At 49.9% G+C, this 16,469-nt stretch overlaps 1 long non-coding RNA gene across 1 annotated transcript in view; it reads left to right on the top strand.

The window, feature by feature from the left end:
- LOC310885458 overlaps window positions 1-15,561 on the top strand; it is a 161,592-nt gene extending 146,031 nt beyond the window's left edge. The window contains exon 2 of the long non-coding RNA XR_014574811.1: window positions 4,011-15,561. This is a non-coding gene — a long non-coding RNA (uncharacterized lncRNA). The remainder of the gene's footprint in view (window positions 1-4,010) is intronic.
- Window positions 15,562-16,469: the final 908 nt, after the last annotated feature.

The following is a 16,469-nucleotide window of genomic DNA, read 5'->3' as shown; positions in this document are numbered from 1 at the left end:
CCAGAGAGTGCACTGGCACCACTGGGGATGCACTGCAGTGAGTCCAGAGAGTGCACTGTCACCACTGGGGATGCAGTACAGTGAGTCCACAGAGTGCACTGGTACCAGTGGGGATGCAGTACAGTGAGTCCAGAGAGTGCACTGGCACCACTGGGCATGCAGTGTAGTGAGTCCAGAGAGTGCACTGGCACCACTGGGGATGCACTTCAGTGACTCCAGAGAGTGCACTGGCACCACTGGGGATGCAGTGCAGTGAGTCCAGAGAGTGCACTGGCACCACTGGGGATGCACTGCAGTGAGTCCAGAGAGTGCACTGGCACCACTGGTGATGCAGTACAGTGAGTCCAGAGAGTGCACTGGCACCACTGGGGATGCACTGCAGTGAGTCCAGAGAGTGCACTGGCACCACTGGGGATGCACTACATTGCGTCCAGAGATTGCACTGGCACCACTGGGGATGCAGTGCACTGAGTCCAGAGAGTGCACTGGCACCACTGGGGATGCAGTGCATTGAGTCCAGAGAGTGCACTGGCACAACTGGGTATGCACTTCAGTGAGTCCAGAGAGTGCACTGTCACCACTGGATATGCAGTGCAGTGAGTCCAGAGAGTGCACTGGCACCACTGGGGATGCAGTGCAGTGAGTCCAGAGTGTGCACTGGCACCATTGGGGATGCACTGCAGTGAGTCCAGAGAGTACACTGGCACCACTGGACATGCAGTGCAGTGAGTCCAGAGAGTGCACTGGCACCACTGGGGATGCAGTCCAGTTAGTCCAGTGAGTGCACTGGCACCACTGGGGATGCAGTGCAGTGACTGCAGAGAGTACACTGGCACCACCGGGGATTCACTGCAGTGAGTCCAGACAGTGCACTGGCACCACCTGTGATGCAGTGCAGTGAGTCCAGTGAGTGCACTGGCACCACTGGGGATGCAGTGCTGTGACTCCAGTGAGTGCACTGGCACCACTGGGGGTGCAGTACAGTGAGTCCAGAGAGTGCACTGACACCACTGGGGATGCACTGCAGTGAGTCCAGACAGTGCACTGGCACCACTGGGGATGCAGTGCAGTGAGTCCAGAGACTGCACTGGCACCACTGGGGATGCACTGCAGTGAGACCAGAGAGTGCACTGGCACCACTGGGGATGCACTGCAGTGAGTCCAGAGAGTGCAGTGGCACCACTGGGGATGCACTGCAGTTAGTCCAGAGAGTGCACTGGCACCACTGGGGATGCAGTACAGTGAGTCCACATAGTGCACTGGCACCAGTGGGGATGCAGTACAGTGAGTCCAGAGAGTGCACTGGCACCACTGGGGATGCAGTGCAGTGAGTCCAGAGAGTGCACTGGCACCACTGGGGATGCACTTCAGTGACTCCACAGAGTGCACTGGCACCACTGGGGATGCAGTGCAGTGAGTCCAAAACTTCACTGGCACCACTGGGGATGCACTGCAGTGAGTCCAGAGAGTGCACTGGCACCACTGGGGATGCACTACAGTGAGTCCAGAGAGTGCACTGGCACCACTGGGGATGCAGTGCAGTGAGTCCAGAGAGTGCACTGGCACCACTGGGGATGCACTGCAGTGAGTCCAGAGAGTGCACTGGGACCACTGGGGATGCACTACAGTGAGTCCAGAGAGTGCACTGGCACCACTGGGGATGCAGTGCATTGAGTCCAGAGAGTGCACTGGCACCACTGGGGATGCAGTGCAGTGAGTCCATTGAGTGTACTGGCACCACTGGGGATGCCCTTCAGTGAGCCCAGAGAGTGCACTGGCACCACTGAGAATGCACTTCAGTGAGTCAAGAGAGTGCACTGGCACCACTGGGGATGCACTGCAGTGAGTCCAGAGACTGCACTAGCACCACTGGGGATGCAGTGCAGTGAATCCTGTGAGTACACTGGCACCACTGGGGATGCAGTTTAGTGAGTCCAGAGAGCTCACTGGCACCACTGGGGATGCAGTGCAGTGAGTCCACAGAGTGCACTGGCACCACTGGAGATGCAGTACAGTGAGTCCAGTGAATGCACTGGAACCACTGGGGATGCAGTGCAGTGAGTCCAGAGAGTGCACTGGCACCACTGGTGATGCAGTACAGTGAGTCCAGTGAGTGCACTGGTACCACTGGGCCTGCAGTGCAGTGAGTCCAGAGAGTACACTGGCACCACTGGGGATGCAGTGCAGTGAGTCCAGAGAGTGCACAGGCACCACCGATGATGCAGTACAGTGAGTCCAGTGAAGTGCACTGGCACTACTGGGGATGTAGTGCAGTGAGTCCAGAGAGTGCACTGGCACCACTGGGGATGCACTGCAGTGAGTCCAGAGAGTGCACTGGCACCACTGGGGATGCAGTGCAGTGAGTCCAGAGAGTGCACTGGCACCACTGGTGATGCACTGCAGTGAGTCCAGAGAGTGCACTGGCACCACTGGGGATGCAGTGCAGTGAGTCCAGAGACTTCACTGGCACCACTGGGAATGCAGTGCAGTGAGTGCAGAGAGTGCACTGGCACCACTGGGGATGCAGTGCAGTGAGTCCAGAGAGTGCACTGGCGCCACTGGGGATGCAGTGCAGTGAGTCCAGAGAGTGCACTGGCACCACTGGGGATGCACTGCAGTGAGTCCAGAGAGTGCACTGGCACCACTGGTGATGCAGTACAGTGAGTCCAGAGAGTGCACTGGCACCACTGGGGATGCACTGCAGTGAGTCCAGAGAGTGCACTGGCACCACTGGGGATGCACTACAGTGAGTCCAGAGATTGCACTGGCACCACTGGGGATGCAGTGCAGTGAGTCCAGAGAGTGCACTGGCACCACTGGGGATGCAGTGCAGTGAGTCCAGTGAGTGTACTGGCACCACTGGGGATGCACTTCAGTGAGTCCAGAGAGTGCACTGACACCACTGGGGATGCAGTGCAGTGAGTCCAGAGAGTGCTCTGGCACCACTGGGGATGCAGTGCAGTGAGTCCAGAGACTGCACTGGCACCACTGGGGATGCACTGCAGTGAGTCCAGAGAGTGCACTGGCACCACTGGGGATGCACTGCAGTGAGTCCAGAGAGTGCACTGGCACCACTGGTGATGCAGTCCAGTGAGTCCAGTGAATGCACTGGCACCACTGGGGATGCTGTGCAGTGAGTGCAGAGAGTGCACTGGCACCACCTGTGATGCAGTACAGTGTGTCCAGTGAGTGCACTGGCACCACTGGGGATGCAGTGCTGTGACTCCAGAGAGTGCACTGGCACCACTGGGGATGCACTACAGTGAGTCCAGAGATTGCACTGGCACCAACGGGGATGCAGTGCTGTGACTCCAGAGAGCGCACTGGCACCACTGGACATGCAGTGCAGTGAGTGCAGAGAGTGCACTGGCGCCACTGGTGATGCACTTCAGTTTGTCCAGAGAGTGCACTGGCACCACTGGGGATGCAGTGCAGTGAGTGCAGAGAGTGCACTGGCACCACTGGGGATGCACTGCAGTGAGTCCAGAGAGTGTACTGGCACCACTGGGGATGCACTGCAGTGAGTCCAGAGAGTGCACTGGCACCACTGGGGCTGCAGTGCAGTGAGTCCAGAGAGTGCACTGGCACCACTGGGGATGCACTGCAGTGAGTCCAGAGATTGCACTGACACCACTGGGGATGCAGTGCAGTGAGTCCAGAGAGTGCACTGGCACCACTGGGGATGCACTACAGTGAGTCCACAGAGTGCACTGGCACCACTGGGGATGCTCTGCAGTGAGTCCAGAGATTGCACTGGAACCACTGGGGATGCAGTGCAGTGAGTGCAGAGAGTGCACTGGCACCACTGGGAATGCACTTCAGTGAGTTCAGAGAGTGCACTTGCACCACTGGGGATGGGTTTCAAGCCAACTGCATTAACCGCTCATGCTTCTTTCTTATGAGACGTTAGTAAACCAATTACATAGCCTTGTCAAGACTAAATCACAGGTAAAAATCCTGTACATCTCATGTGGCCAACCACTCCCAACTAGGATTCCAAGAACCAGGAGGTTCGGTGAAAATAGGGCTAGTGCTATTAGAGGGGTGATTATTAGGGTAAGCCCTAAGCTGTCTTTAATGGAGAAGTATGGGTGGAATGGGATTTTGTCGCAGTCTGATACGATTCCTAGTGGGTTATTTGAGCCTGATTCGTGTAGGAAGGTTAGGTGGACTAGGGTGATTCCTGCAATTAGGAAGGGCAGTAGGAAGTGGATGGCGAAGAATCGGGTTAAGGTTGGATTGTCTACTGAGAATCCTCCTCAGGCTCATTCTACTAGAGTTTGCCCAATGTACGGGATGGCTGAGAATAGGTTGGTGATTACGGTGGCCCCTCAGAATGACATTTGTCCTCATGGTAGGACATACCCTACGAAGGCAGTTGCTATTAGGGTGAGTAGGAGGATTACTCCTGTGTTTCAGGTTTCTTTGTATAGGTAGGAGCCGTAGTAGAGGCCTCGTCCGATGTGTAAGTAGATGCAGATAAAGAAGAGCGAAGCACCGTTGGCGTGGAGGTTGCGGATGAGCCATCCGTACTGGACGTCTCGGCATGTGTGAGCTACTGAGGAGAAGGCGAGTGAAGTGTCTGCGGTGTAGTGTATGGCTAGTAGCAGGCCTGTTAGGATTTGTGTGGCTAAGCAGATGGCTAGAAGGGAGCCGAAGTTTCATCAGGCAGAGATGTTGGAGGGGGCGGGTAGGTCGATTAGGGAGTTGTTGATTATTTTTAGTAGGGGATGGGATTTGCGGATGTTAGGGGCCATTAGTGAGTCTGTGTGTTATTAGGATTATTACCAGGATGGAGAGGGCGAAGGATCCTAGGTAGGCCTTAATTAGCCCTGTGTGTATTGAGGTTGCGGCTTTGCTTGCGGCTACTTGTAGTTCAGCAAGGCCCTCTGGCCCTATTTTTTTGAGTCAGGAGAGGTCGATCAAGTGTAGGGCAATGTTTTGTCCCTTTTCTAGTAGGTTTTTGGAGAAGAATCGGTGTACTAGGGGGTTGAAGTACCCTAATGCAGAGGAGAAGTTTATGAGGGGGTTTGGTTTGGGGTGAGTGAGGGTGTGTGTTATGTTCGATAGTTCTAGGGCTAGGATGATTCCTAGGATTGTTATGAGGATGGCAGCGGTTTTGGTGATAAGGGGTATGGTTATTGGGGGGGTTTTGGTTGGTGTGATGAAAGAGGTAATGATTATTCCTGCTGTAATGCTGCCTAGGGCGAGTCGGGTTAGGGGGGCGGTGATTAGTGGGTTGTTTTCGTTTATTGATACTATTGGGGGGATTCGGGTTTGTCCAGCTTGGACTAGGATGGTTATGCGGATGCTGTAGGTTGCGGTGAATGCTGTGGCTATAAGGGTTAGGAGTAGGGCTCAAGTATTTAGGTATGATGTGTTTAAGCTTTCGATGATGAGGTCTTTTGAGTAGAATCCGGCTAGGAATGGGGTTCCTATCAGCGCCAGGTTTCCGATGGTTAGGCAGGAAGTAGTGACTGGGAGTATTTTCTGTAGGCCTCCTATCTTTCGGATATCTTGTTCTCCGTTTAGGTTGTGGATGATAGACCCTGAGCATAGGAATAGTATGGCTTTAAAGAAGGCATGGGTTGAGATGTGTAGGAAGGCTAGTTGTGGGAGGTTTAGTCCGATAGTGACTATTATTAGTCCTAGTTGGCTGGATGTTGAGAAAGCAATGATTTTTTTGATGTCATTTTGGGTTAGGGCGCATGTGGCAGCGAATAGGGTTGATAGAGCACCTAGGCATAGGCAGGCAGTTAGGGCTGTCTGGTTGGTGGCTAGCAGGGGGTGCATGCGGATGAGCAGGAAGATTCCGGCTACTACTATGGTACTGGAGTGCAGTAGGGCTGATACTGGGGTGGGGCCTTCTATTGCTGCGGGCAGTCATGGGTGGAGTCCAAATTGGGCGGATTTTCCTGCGGCTGCGAGGATTAATCCTATGAGGGGGAGGATTGGGGTTTGGTGGGGGTGTACGGCTTGTTGGATCTCTCAGGTGTTGAATGTTGAAGCTAGTCATGCTATGCTCAGGATCAGTCCGATGTCTCCGATTCGGTTGTAGATTACGGCTCGTAGGGCGGCGGTGTTGGCATCTGCTCGGCCTTGTCATCAGCCGATGAGAAGGAAGGACATGATTCGTACTCCTTCCCAGCCTACGAATAGGAGGAATATGTTGTTTGCGGTTGTTAGGAGGAGTATGGCGACTAGGAATGTCAGTAGGTAGGTGAAAAATTTTGTTACGTATGGCTCTGAGGCCATGTATCATATGGCGAATTGTAGGATTGATCATGTTACAAATAGGGCGATTGGAAGAAATGTTATTGAGTATTGGTCTATTTTTAGGCTCAGGGGGATTTTAAAGTTTATAATGAATTTTCACTCCCAGTGGCAGGTGACAGATTCTACTCCCGAGTAGATGAATGCGGTTGTAGGGGCTAGGCTAATTAGGAATGCGGTTTTAACAGCGCGGGTGGTGGCTTGTGGGGTGTTTTTAAAGTTTTTAAATAGAAATGGCAGGATGATTGGGGTTAGGAGGATTGTCAGCGTGAGTAGTGTGAGGGAGTTGATTAGTAGTGTGGGGTTCACTACTTTTACTTGGATTTGCACCAAGATGGGTGGTTCCTAAGACCAGTGGATTGCTGTTATCCTTTAAAAGTAAGGGGGCTGAGGTTTTAGGCTCAGATGTAAGAGTTAGCAGCTCTTGTTGGTTAAACCCTCCCCTCGGCAGGTAAGAAGGTTTGAACTTCTATTCTTAGAATCACAGTCTAATGTTTGGTTTAAACTATACTTGCATGAGGGGATTCCGGAGATCAGTTCGGGTTTGAGGATTAGGAGGAATATTGGGATAATGTGGAGTGTTATGAGCAGGTGTTCTCGCGTGGTTGAGTTTTGCATAGATGTGATGTGGGAGGGGATTGAGCCTCGTTGGGTCATTAGTAGTATGAATAAGGTGTAGGAGGCGGTTAGTAGGGTTGCGATTCCTGTTAGGATGATCGTGAAGGCAGATCAGTTGAATAAGGTGATTATAATGGTTAGCTCTGCTATGAGGTTTGTTGTTGGGGGTAAGGCTATGTTTGTTAGATTGGCCAGCAATCATCAGGTAGCTATGAGTGGTAGGAGAGGTTGTAGGCCTCGTGTGAGTAGTAGAATTCGGCTGTGCGTACGTTCATAGTTTGTGTTGGCTAGGCAGAATAGTATGGAGGAAGTTAGTCCATGGGAAATTATTAGGATCATTGCCCCTGAGAATGATCAGTGGGTTTGGATTATTCCTGCGGCGATAACTAGGCCTATGTGGCTAACGGATGAATAAGCGATTAGTGATTTTAGGTCTGTCTGTCGTAGGCAGATTGAGCTAGTCATTAGGGCGCCTCATAGGGCCAGGGTTAGGAAGGGGTAGTGCAGGAGGTTGGACAGTGGGCCCATAAATAGAGTGACTCGTATAATTCCGTATCCTCCTAGCTTTAGTAGTAGGGCGGCGAGGAGTATTGAGCCTGCGATGGGTGCTTCTACGTGGGCTTTTGGCAGTCAGAGGTGTAGGCCGTATAGTGGGGCTTTTACTATGAATGCTATGAGCAGTGCTAGACCTGATAGTATTCCTGTCCATGAGGTGGATAGGGTTGGGTGGGTTAGTTGTAGGGTTGGCAGGTGCAGGGTGCCAATTTTCACGTATAGGTGTATGATTGTGATTAGCAGGGGTAGAGAGCTTACTGGCGTGTAGAATAGCAGGTAGATGCCAGCGCTTAGGCGTTCTGGTTGGTTCCCCCATCGGGTGATTAAGATTAGGGTGGGAATGAGGGTTGCTTCAAATGAGATGTAAAATAGTGCTAGTTCTGTGGTGGAAAAGGCTAGTAGGATGAATGGCTGGACTGCGACTAAGGTTGAGATAAAGATTCGTTTGCGTTGTAGGGGTTCTTGTTGCAGGTGGTTTTGGCTTGCTATGATTATGAGTGGGAGTAGTCAGCAGGATAGTACTAGGAGGGGGGATGAGATTTGGTCAATTCCTGTTCAGTTGGATAAAAATTTGTAGGGGTAGTAGGTTGGGATTAATCACTGTAGGCTTAGGGCAGCGATTAGGAGGCTGTATAAGGTGGTGTTAGTCCATAGAAATTTTGGTGGAGACAGCAGGGCTGTTGGAAGAAGTATGATTGTGGGTAGGATGATTTTTAGCATTGCAGGAGGTTTAGGTTGTGTAGATGGTCGGAGCCATGTGTGCGGGTGGAGGCTACTAGGATGGCCAGGCCTGTGCCCGCCTCACACGCTGAGAAGGTTAGCATGAGAATTGGTACCATGGTGAATGAGGAGACTTGGTTTTCGATGGATCATATTGATAGGCCTACGAATATCGATAATATTATGCTTTCAAGGCATAGTAGGGCGGATACTAGGTGGGTTCGGTGGAAGGCTAGTCCTAGTCCGCTGAAAATGAAGGCTGAGTAGAAGCTTAAATGTAGGGGCGACATAAGAAAGTTACAGGGTTGGCTGTAATCTGCTGGGTCGAAACCAGCTATCTTTTTGGTTAGACTAACTTTCTGTTATTCTGCTCATTCTAGGCCCCCTTGAATTCACTCGTAGGCCAGTCCGAGTGTTAGGAGAAGGAGGATCGCTACAGTTCAGGTGAGGGTCATTAGGGGGGATTGGAGTTGGACGGCTCATGGCAGGGGGAGTAGGAGGGCGATTTCTAGGTCGAATAGGACGAACAGGATGGCTACTGAGGAAGAATCGGACTGAGAATGGTAATCGAGCAGATCCAAGTGGGTCGAATCCACATTCGTACGGTGAGAGTTTCTCTGAGTCGGGGTTTATTTGGGCGAGTCAGAAGTTTAATGCGGTTAGGGCGGCGCTTAGGATTGATGATAGGGCGAATATGAACATGAGTGCGTTCATTGCTCTCCTCTGGGTTTATACCAGATTCTAGAGATTGGAAGTCAATTGTAATTAATATACTAGAAGAGCAAGATCCTCATCAGTAGATGGTTATGTAGAGGAATAGTCAGATGACGTCTACGAAGTGTCAGTATCAGGCTGCTGCCTCGAATCCGAAGTGGTGGTCTGATGTAAAGTGGAACTTGATCAGTCGGAAGAGGCAGACGGTCAGGAAGGAGGATCCGATGATTACGTGGAGTCCGTGGAATCCAGTGGCAACGAAGAAGGTAGATCCGTAGACGCTATCAGCGATTGAGAATGGGGCTTCGTGGTATTCTATTGCTTGTAGGGCTGTGAAGTAGAATCCCAGGAGGATCGTTAGGGTTAGGGCGTGGATGGCGTGTTTTCGGTTTCCTTCTGTGATGCTGTGATGGGCTCACGTTACGGTAACGCCTGAGGCTAGTAGGATGGCTGTGTTTAGTAGGGGGACTTCTATCGGGTTGAGTGGTTTAATTCCTGTTGGGGGTCATTGGCCTCCTAGTTCTGGGGTTGGGGCCAGGCTCGAGTGGAAGAACGCTCAGAAGAACCCTAAGAAGAAGAATGCTTCGGATGTGATGAAAAGGATTATGCCGTATCGTAGGCCTTTTTGGACTGTGGGAGTGTGATGGCCTTGGAAGGTGCTTTCTCGTACAATGTCTCGTCATCATTGGAGTATTACTAGGAGTATTGAGATGAGGCCTAGGGTTAGTAGTATGGATGAGTTGTAGTGGAATCACATGATTAATCCTGAGGTTGTGAGTAGGGCGGCGGCTGCCCCGAAGATTGGTCAAGGGCTTGGGTCAACTATGTGGTATGAGTGTGCTTGGTGTGCCATTAGATGTTTTCTTGTAAGTATAGGCTTAGAAGGAGCACGAAGACGTAGGCCTGGATTATGGCTACTGCTACTTCTAGGATGGTTAGGAGTAGTAGGATGATTATTGTTAGGATGGATACTGCAGGAAGGGTGGGTATTAATGCAATGGAGGCTGTAGAGATGAGTTGGATGAGTAAGTGTCCTGCTGTAAGGTTGGCTGTAAGGCGGACTCCGAGGGCTAGGGGGCGGATTAGTAGGCTGGTTGTTTCGATCAGGATTAGTGCGGGGATTAGGGGTGTAGGGGTACCTTCGGGTAATAGGTGGGCTAAAGAGGCTGATGGTTGGTTTCGTAGGCCTGTTAGTAGTGTGGCGAGCCATAGTGGGAAGGCTAGGGCTATGTTCATAGATAGTTGGGTGGTTGGGGTGAATGTATATGGAAGGAGGCCTAGAAGGTTGATTGTAAGAAGTATGATTATTAGGGATGTAAATATTATGGCTCATTTGTGGCCATTTTTGTTGAGTGGGACTATTAGTTGTTTTGTGATTAGGTGAAGGAGTCATGTTTGGATAGTAGAAAGGCGGTTGTTGATTCATCGGTTGTTTGGGGACGGGAATAGTAGGGCTGGGAAGAGTAGGGATAGTAGGATTAAGGGGATGCCAAATAGATTGGGGCTGGAAAATTGGTCAAAGAAGCTTAGGTTCATGGTCAGGATCATGGTGTGGGTTTGGTAGTGAGGGAGGTCTTATTTGATGGGGGGTTGGTTGTGGTGAAGGCTAGTAGTTTTGGTTGGATGAGGAGTGCTAGGGTTAATCAGGTTATAATTATGATTGAAAATCATGGTGCGGGGTTAAGCTGTGGCATATCATTAAGGAGGGGGAAGTCCCTCTTTGGCTAGCTTAAAAGGCTAGTGCTGTTGCATAGCTTCTTAATGATTAGGATGATGATAGAAGGGACGATCAGGCCTCGAAATGTGGGAGTGGGGTTGATTCTACTACAATGGGTATGTAGCTGTGATTAGCCCCGCAAATTTCTGAGCATTGTCCGTAAAAAATCCCAGGCCGGGTGGTAATGAATGAAGTTTGGTTTAGTCGGCCTGGGATTGCGTCTGTTTTAACTCCGAGCGTTGGGACTGCTCAGGAGTGGAGTACGTCTCCTGCAGTAATGATCACGCGGATGGGGGATTCTATTGGGATAACTACGCGGTGGTCAACTTCTAGCAGTCGGAAGTGGCCGTTGGGTAAGTCTGGGGTGGGCACTATGTAGGAGTCGAATGATAGGTCTTTGAAGTCTGTGTATTCGTAGCTTCAGTATCATTGGTGGCCGATGGCTTTTAGGGTGAGGTCTGGTTCATCGATTTTGTCCATTATGTAGAGGATTTGTAGGGATGGGAGGGCGAGGAGTACCAGGACGATAGCAGGTAGGATTGTCCAGATCAGCTCTACTTCTTGGGCGTCTACAGCATTGGACGAGAGTTTTTCTGTTAGTATGTGGGCTAAAAGGTAGAGAACTAGGCTGCAGATAGCTAGGGCAACGATTAGGGCGTGGTCGTGGAATTCAACGAGTTCTTCTATGATGGGTGATGAGGCGTCTTGGAATCCTAGTTGGGAGTGGTTGGCCACATGAGATGTACAGGATTTTTACCTGTGATTTAGTCTTGACAAGGCTATGTAATTGGTTTACTAACGTCTCATAAGAAAGAAGCATGAGCGGTTAATGCAGTTGGCTTGAAACCAGCATGTGAGGGTTCGATTCCTTCCTTTCTTGTACTTGGACGAAGGCCGGTTCCTCGAAAGTATGGTATGGGGGAGGGCAGCCGTGGATTCATTCAACGTTTGTGGTAGTTAGTTCTGGTTGTAGGACTTTTCGTTTGGCCGGAAAGGCTTCTCAGATGATGAATATTAGTATGATTACGGCTACTATTGAGATTAGGGAGCCGATGGAGGAAATGGTGTTTCATAGTGTGTAGGCGTCGGGATAGTCCGAGTATCGTCGGGGTATTCCTGCTAGGCCTAGGAAGTGCTGGGGGAAGAACGTTAGGTTTACTCCTGTAAATATTACCCCGAAGTGGGCTTTTGCTCATGTTTGGTGTAGGGTAAACCCAGTGAGTAGTGGGAATCAGTGAGTAAATCCTGCTAGAATGGCAAAGACGGCGCCTATGGATAGGACGTAGTGGAAGTGGGCAACTACGTAGTACGTGTCGTGCAGGGCGATGTCTAGGGAAGAGTTTGCAAGAACGATTCCTGTTAATCCTCCGATGGTAAATAGGAAGATAAATCCTAGAGCTCATAGTATTGGGGGGGGTCTCATTTGATTGTTCCTCCGTGCAGGGTGGCTAGTCAGCTAAATACTTTGATTCCGGTAGGGATGGCAATGATTATAGTGGCTGATGTAAAGTAGGCTTGGGTATCAACGTCTATTCCTACTGTAAACATGTGGTGAGCTCAGACGATGAATCCTAGGAAGCCGATGGATAGTATGGCTCAGACTATTCCCATGTAGCCGAAGGGCTCCTTTTTGCCTGAGTAGTACGTGACTACGTGTGAGATGATTCCGAACCCCGGTAGGATCAGAATATAGACTTCTGGGTGTCCGAAGAATCAGAATAGGTGTTGGTACAGGATTGGGTCTCCTCCTCCAGCGGGGTCGAAGAATGTGGTGTTTAGGTTTCGATCAGTTAGTAATATTGTAATACCGGCGGCGAGTACGGGGAGTGATAGAAGGAGTAGGATGGCGGTAATTAGTACGGATCAGACAAATAGTGTCCACTTCCACTACGTCCTATCCATAGGCGCCGTCTTTGCCATTCTAGCAGGATTTACTCACTGATTCCCACTACTCACTGGGTTTACCCTACACCAAACATGAGCAAAAGCCCACTTCGGGGTAATATTTACAGGAGTAAACCTAACGTTCTTCCCCCAGCACTTCCTAGGCCTAGCAGGAATACCCCGACGATACTCGGACTATCCCGACGCCTACACACTATGAAACACCATTTCCTCCTAGTCCTAGGACTTAGAGAAACTCCAGTACTAAAAATAGTAAACACAAGCAATAATTTCATATACTTCACTCTCACTCACCACTCAACTATCAGCTAACCACACCCCCGTCCACATAGCTTAACACAAAGCATGGCACTGAAGTTGCCAAGATGGCATAAAACATGCCTGCGGACAAAAGACTTAGTCCTAACCTTACGGTTGGTTTTTGCTAAATATATACATGCAAGTATCCGCGCCCCAGTGTAAACGCCCTCGACCACCTACCCCCATACAGGCCTTGAGGAGCGGGTATCAGGCACACCCAAGTAGTAGCCCAAGACGCCTCGCTAAGCCACGCCCCCACGGGTATTCAGCAGTAATTAACATTAAGCAATGAGTGCAAACTTGACTTAGTTATAGCAACAGCCTAACTTCAAGGGTTGGTAAATCTTGTGCCAGCCACCGCGGTCATACAAGAAACCCAAATCAACCGTCCTATTGACACGGCGTAAAGAGTGGTAAAATGCCTATCCTAGCTAACTAAGATCAAAATGCAACTGAGCTGTCATAAGCCCAAGATGCACCTAAACACACCATTAAGATGATCTTAGGAACTAACGACTGATTTAAACCCACGAAAGCCAGGGCCCAAACTGGGATTAGATACCCCGCTATGCCTGGCCCTAAATCTTGATACTTACTTTACCGAAGTATCCGCCAGAGAACTACGAGCACAAACGCTTAAAACTCTAAGGACTTGGCGGTGCCCCAAACCCACCTAGAGGAGCCTGTTCTACAATCGATAATCCCCGATTAACCCAACCACCCCTTGCCAACACAGCCTACATACCGCCGTCGCCAGCCCACCTCGAACGAGAGCACAACAGTGGACACAATAGCACCCCGCTAATAAGACAGGTCAAGGTATAGCCTATGGAGTGGAAGAAATGGGCTACATTCCCTATTCATAGGGCACACGGAAAGAAGCGTGAAACCACTTCTGGAAGGCGGATTTAGCAGTAAAGTGGGACAATAGAGCCTACTTTAAGCCGGCCCTGGGGCACGTACATACCGCCCGTCACCCTCCTCAAAAGCCACATCCCACATAACTAATACCATAAATACGCTGAAGATGAGGTAAGTCGTAACAAGGTAAGTGTACCGGAAGGTGTACTTAGAATATCAAGACGTAGCTATAACACCAAAGCACTCAGCTTACACCTGAAAGATATCTACTAGACCGGATCGTCTTGAAGCCCCCCCTCTAGCTCAACCACACAAATAGTACACCAAAACTAAAGAATTTACTAAACTAATTAAACTAAAGCATTTTACAGTCTTAGTATAGGCGATAGAAAAGACACTTAGACGCGATAGAGACCCCAGTACCGTAAGGGAAAGATGAAATAGCAGTGAAACAATCAAAGCGACAGACAGCAAAGATCAACCCTTGTACCTTTTGCATCATGGTTTAGCGAGAACAACCAAGCAAAGTGAACTAAAGTTTGCCCCCCCGAAACCCAAGCGAGCTACTTTCAAGCAGTTAAAGAGAGCGAACCCGTCTCTGTTGCAAAAGAGTGGGATGACTTGTCAGTAGAGGTGAAAAGCCAACCGAGCTGGGTGATAGCTGGTTACCTGTGAAACGAATCTAAGTTCCCCCTTAATCCTCCCTACCGGACATCCTGAACCCTAATGAGATGATTAAGAGCTATTTAATGGAGGGACAGCTCCATTAAAAAAGGACACAACCTCGACTAGCGGATAATTCTTACTACTGATCCTACCGTGGGCCCTAAAGCAGCCATCAAAAAAGAGTGCGTCAAAGCTCCACCACCTAAAAATACCAAAATAAGATGATTCCCTTATCACAAACAGGTCAACCTATGAATATAGGAGAATTAATGCTAAAATAAGTAACTCAGGGCCACACCCCTCTAACGGCGCAAGCTTACATAGAAACATTATTAACAGACCTAGACAGATACAAAAACCCCTACAAGACCACGTATTAACTAACCCTGTTAACCCGACTCAGGAGCGCCTATAAGAGCGATTAAAATCTGTGAAAGGAACTCGGCAAATTAATAAGGCCCGACTGTTTACCAAAAACATAGCCTTCAGCAAATTAAACAAGTATTGAAGGTGATGCCTGCCCGGTGACTTAGGTTTAACGGCCGCGGTATCCTAACCGTGCAAAGGTAGCGCAATCAATTGTCCCATAAATCGAGACTTGTATGAATGGCTAAACGAGGTCTTAACTGTCTCTCACAGATAATCAGTGAAATTGATCTCCCCGTGCAAAAGCGGGGATGTGAACATAAGACGAGAAGACCCTGTGGAACTTAAAAATCAACGACCACCGCGAATCCTCAATCAACCCCACTGGGGCCACTACCATCGCAGAGCCTGGTCGATATTTTTCGGTTGGGGCGACCTTGGAGGAGAACAAATCCTCCAAAAACAAGACCATACCTCTTTACCTAGAGCTACCCCTCAAAGTGCTAACAGTGACCAGACCCAATATAATTGATTAATGGACCAAGCTACCCCAGGGATAACAGCGCAATCCCCCTCAAGAGCCCATATCGACAGGGGGGTTTACGACCTCGATGTTGGATCAGGACATCCTAATGGTGCAGCCGCTATTAAGGGTTCGTTTGTTCAACGATTAACAGTCCTACGTGATCTGAGTTCAGACCGGAGCAATCCAGGTCGGTTTCTATCTATGACACACTCTCCCCAGTACGAAAGGACCGGGAAAGTGGGGCCAATACCACAAGCACGCCCCCCCCCTCTAAGCAGTGAAACCAACTAAACCGTGAAGAGGGCCTTCCCCCACCACTTTCAATCCTAGAAAAGGACCAGCTAGAGTGGCAGAGCCCGGCAAGTGCAGAAGGCTTAAGCCCTTTCCCCAGAGGTTCAAATCCTCTCCCTAGCTTCACCCATGATTCAAATAACAACACTAAGCTGCCTCGTTATATCCCTCCTATACATCATCCCAATCCTGATTGCCGTAGCCTTCCTAACCCTAGTAGAACGGAAAATCCTAAGCTACATACAATCCCGCAAAGGCCCTAACGTTGTCGGGCCTTTTGGCCTACTTCAACCATTTGCGGACGGACTGAAACTATTTACCAAAGAGCCCATCCGACCCTCTACCTCTTCCCCACTTCTATTCATTCTGATACCAATACTAGCCCTTGTCCTAGCCCTCACCACTTGAGCACCACTACCACTCCCATTTCCCCTAGCAGATCTAAACCTCGGAGTTCTCTTCCTAATAGCCATGTCAAGCCTAGCCGTCTACTCAGTCCTATGATCAGGCTGAGCCTCGAACTCAAAATACGCACTAATCGGAGCCCTACGGGCAGTAGCACAGACCATTTCATACGAAGTGACACTGGCCATAATCCTGCTATCAATAATCATACTAAGCGGAAGCTACACACTCAGCTCCTTTGCCGTCGCACAGGAGCCTCTATACTTCATTTTCTCCTCATGACCCCTAGCAATAATATGATACGTATCCACCCTAGCAGAGACAAACCGAGCTCCTTTTGACCTCACAGAGGGTGAATCTGAGCTAGTCTCAGGGTTTAACGTTGAATACGCCGCAGGACCCTTCGCCTTATTCTTCCTAGCTGAATATGCGAACATTATGCTAATAAATACACTTACAGCCATCATATTCCTAAACCCAAGCGCCCTAGGGCCACCCACAGAACTATTCCCCGTCATCCTAGCCACAAAAGTCCTCCTACTATCTTCTGGT

The sequence above is a fragment of the Anser anser genome (genome assembly GCF_964211835.1).
Source record: "Anser anser genome assembly, chromosome: 23".
In the NCBI taxonomy this organism is placed as follows: domain Eukaryota; kingdom Metazoa; phylum Chordata; class Aves; order Anseriformes; family Anatidae; genus Anser; species Anser anser.
Note: the sequence above shows the minus strand (reverse complement) of the source record. Positions and strands in the feature narration are given on the sequence as shown.